This window comes from Chlorocebus sabaeus, chromosome 19, assembly GCF_047675955.1.
Source record: "Chlorocebus sabaeus isolate Y175 chromosome 19, mChlSab1.0.hap1, whole genome shotgun sequence".
NCBI classification, from domain to species: domain Eukaryota; kingdom Metazoa; phylum Chordata; class Mammalia; order Primates; family Cercopithecidae; genus Chlorocebus; species Chlorocebus sabaeus.
In genome coordinates this window covers 4730604-4734967 of record NC_132922.1, presented here as the reverse complement: position 1 = coordinate 4734967, position 4364 = coordinate 4730604, and positions in this window count along the sequence as shown.

Here is a 4364-nt window from a genome sequence, read left to right as displayed (position 1 = left end):
AGAGACACTGGCTGCTTTATGGGGAGAAACCCAATCAGGGTGGCCGGGGTGTGCTCCTTGGGGGGGTCCGGCTCCCAGTGGCCCTGAGCCAAGCCCGAGGTGACTTCAGGGTGACACCGTCTGTCTGCCTCACTTGCTCCAGACATCCGCCCGGCCCTGAAATGGCCACCTGCCCACTGAGGCCTCCGCACACCTGTCCTGGCTGGCCTGGCCCCTCCCCCGCCTGGGCCTGCCGGGCACCCTGCCCACGGGCAGACACCGTGGGGCCGGGGCAGCGCCCGGGAGGTGGCAGCTGGCAGATGGCAGAGCGCCTGCCGACTGCTCACTCCCCGTCAGCTCTGCTCAGGGAGCGCCGTTCACGCTGCGTGGTCCGCCCAGCCCTCATCCAGGCTGGCTGGGAAGGGTCTCTCTGGTCTGTCTTAGGAAGCCTCCTGAGAAAGGGGAGATTCCTGCTGTCTCCCCAGGCCTGAGCCCCATGCTCACCCCCAGGGCTGCCGGCAGGTGGGCCTGGAGATCACCCCCGCGCACACCCACAATGCATGCAACTGGGGCCTTCTCCCCACCGGCTCAGACATGGCTCCATGAGTGGGTCACGACGCGGAAAACATCAGTCTTTCCCCACCCCGTTCTCAAGAAAGTCCTGGTTGTCGACTGGAGTTCTCCTGTGCAAATCCTTCTGTGGTGGGGGTGGAGCCCAATAAGGTCACAGCGTCTGTTTCCTGGTCCTGTAGAGCATGGCAGTGTTGGGTGTGCAGGAAATGTGTCCAGACACCCTCCTCAGAGTCCCCCAGAGCGGGCACTACCACATTGAGACTCCCTGACTACCGCAGGCCTGAGTGGTCCAGATGTGAGTCCTAGAACCTTGGGGCAGAGCCGGGACTCACCGGGGAACACAGGGCCCTCTGGGGAAAGGAGCGGAAAAAGGAGGGTGGTGGTGCCTTGCAGAGGGACAGGCCAGGGCAATGCTGGGAGCAGAGGCCTGCCCGGGGCACTCGCTGCTCTGGAAGGCTGGAGGGGAGCCAGGGCTGCGGGCACGCTGGGAGGGGCAGAGACAGTAGAGAGGGTGTCAGCAGTGGTGGATGGCCTGGCTGGCTGGGAGTGCGGGCAGGGCTGGTGCTCAGGGAGGAGGAGGAAGGGCACCCCCCAACCGGTGTCCTCACAGGCCCCTCAATAGCCTGGTGGGTGACTCTCCTGGTCCCAGCAGGGCTGCCCTTGCTCGAGGTCACACGGTACAGGGCTGTGGGGAACCAGAGTATGTCTCCTCCCATCCAGCATCTTGAGCTCAGCCCTGGGGACCCACATCCCTTCCTGCCTGGATGCACCTCTCTGCCTTTGCACCCCGGGCCTGTCCTGCAAGGGCACTCTGGCCAGAATGGGCTGGAGTAAAGTGAAGTTTTGATTCACTGGACAAGCTGTTGCCGAAGCCCTGCAGCCCAGACTGGATCCTGTGGGCCCCTCTGGGGGGTTTCCGCTCGTGGGAGGACGCCAAGCCTTCCTTGGCCTGGGTCCCAGGGGAAGCCACAGCCCCTGTGGACCCTCAGCATCCTCCTCGGTGCAGTGGGGGTTTAATCCCTCCCTACAGGGTCCAGCCACCTGCTGACAGGCCAGGCGCCTGGGAAAGTGGCACCAGGCTGTCCCCCTGTGCATCCTCCGGCCCTCCTCTGGGTCATAGACATCCAGGCACCAGCCTGGCAAGGCACAGGCTTCCCAGCAGGGGAATGTGACCACTGACCACTCAAGGACAGGCCTGGGTATTGGTCGCCTCTGATCTGGCATTGTCCAACACAGGGCTGGCCACGGAGGCCATTCCATTCAGGCCCTTGCAGGGGTGGGTGAGCCACTAGCTAGAGACAGGCCAGGCTGGAGTGTCGGTTCTGGTGCAGGATGTCTGGGCAAGGCCCAATGTCACAAAGGGGTTCAGGGCTGGGCGAGGCCACATCTCTTCTAGAGCTGACACTTGTCACTTTTGTTTTTAAAACCAAACAGGTCAAGAAGGGGCGCTGAGCTGGAGCTCTTGCCTGTGGCTAGCTGTCCTCGCAGTGAGCTGGGCCTCCTGCCATCCTGGCTCTGGAGGTAGGAGGAGCCATGGGAGGTCTGATAGGGAGGGAGGGCCATCGTCTGAACCAGGCCACTCCTGGTCCTCTCCAGGCCCCACACTCAGGCGCAGAGGTCCTTAGATGGGGACCTGATGGTCTCATGGCCAAACCTTTGCCCAGGCTGTGGCCTCCCCCAAAGCCTTGTCTCTTCTTGTCTTCCCACCACCCTTCCAGCAAGCTCCCCCGGTTGGCCCACCTCATCCGCCCCCTGTGCACTTGGGGCATGGTGACCTTTGACTCTGGTGGTGCACCCCTCAGGCTGGACAGGGCCTGAAGGAGCTGTGGTTCGTTGCAGGGTGTCTGAGTGGAAGAGGCGCCCTCAGCCTCACTTCCACACCCTGAAGACTCTCTGGCCCTGGGCTCTGTTACGTGCACTGCCTGTCTGCAGGGCCCAGCCTGCCTCAAGTGCTCCCTGGGGACAGAAGCCCTTGCGGTAGCCCCTCCTGTCACCTAGCCACCAGTCATCCTGGAATGCAGCCCTAATGCCCTGAGGCTACCTGCCGTCACCCAGGATGACTCAAGATGCCACCTGGGTAAGTCTAACCCAGAACAAGAAAGGCCAAATAAGGGAAACTGAGTCATATCTGCTTCTCCCAGGCAGGGCTAGGGGCCCAGGGAGAGGGCACTTGTGGTGACGACCAGGGTGGACTAGGGGCCTGTCTGCTTTTCTCTGTCTGCCACACCTTATAGAGCCAGACCTGTGGGCTGGGGCCCCCCATGGTGGGCACTGCAGGCTCTGGGGGGCTGAAGTCCTGGCTTGGGGGACCTGTGGGGGCCGGGCTGGGGCCATTGGAATCTGTGTGGTGGTCCCCACCTGCACTCCAGCTCTGATGGCTGGTGGCGGGGCCCTGGCAGCTGACCCCTTGCCTCAGAGGAGAGACCACGGCCCACGAGGGCATGAGACCTGCCCAGAGCGTAGCCCAAAGGCCGGCCTGGATTCCCACAGCTCCACCTGCTGGGCCGTCCTGCGCCACCCCGCTTTTAGCCTACTGGGACCATGGGTCAGAACCCAGTAGGTGTGAGGGGACCCAGCCAGCCAGAGACTAAGTCAGGAGCCCAGAGCGCATGCTTAGGGTGCAACCCACCCCACAACCTTCCCCAAGGCATTTCCCAGGGGTGCAGATGGGGGCAGATGCGGGGACATTCAAGGTGGACCACCTGACTGGGAGCTGGTGGTGAAGTGAGCGACAGCCTGAGTCAGCCTGAGCTCAGCGGAGCTGGGATGGCCTTGATCTTCCCACTCTGGCCACTCACCATAGCTGGGAGGGTCCAAGGAGACCCTCAGCCACCGTCCCTTCAGCCCCCGCCCCACCCTGGCTGGCTCTGCCCAGACAGTCCTTAGGGACATCTTGGTCCTGCCCACCAGTCAGGGGATCCAGAATTGGGGCAGGGGAACAGGACCCCCAGACCCTCTCATACAGCTTTTGTTCTGAGGCCTTGAGGGAACATGGGGTTTTCGAGACCCCAGGGCAGATGATGCCCGGACAGAGGAGGGTCAGGCTGCATTGGGGCCCTCCCAGTCCCCACGCCTGGGTGAGTCAGCATCTCAGTCTCCAGTTCTGGGTGGGTGGCACCAGGTGTGAGCCTCAGTGGTCTCCTTGCTGGCTGAGGACCTGGGATTTGCTGCAGATGCCCCTCGGGAGGGAGTAGGACACAGTGCCCAGAGAGCAAGCAGACCCCCTCCCCGACCAATTTCTGAGAGCAAAGGCACCTAGAGCCAGAAACTCAGCACCCCCGAGCCTCAGTTTCCCCCACTACGAAGTGGGATCCAGCCAGAGACTCAGCACCCCCGAGCCTCAGTTTCCCCATTACGAAGTGGGATCCAGCCAGAGAGCCTCAGTTTCCCCCACTACGAAGTGGGATCCAGCCAGAGACTCAGCACCCCTGAACCTCAGTTTCCCCACTACGAAGTGGGATTCATTATCTCAGCCTCACCAGGGCTGTGAGGATTAAATGGTCCAGCTCAGCCTGGTGCCTCCCTGGAGTAGGCGGCCTGCTCAGGATGCGCTGTGGAAGGAGGGCTTGGGTAGACCTTCCAAGTCCAGTTGGGCACGGGGAGCTGAGAGCTAGCGCGCTGTTTAACTTGGCAGGAAGCAGAACATTTGGACTTCACTCTGCTGCCCCCCCTTGGCTGTGTGACATATAGGTCACGTTGCCTCTCTGGGCCTCGGTCTCCTCACCTGTAAGAGGAGTTGACAGTCGTGCCTGCCTCCTCAGCTTTTCCTCAGGCTCCCCCAGGAAGGTGGTAGCCACAGTTAGCATGTGTTG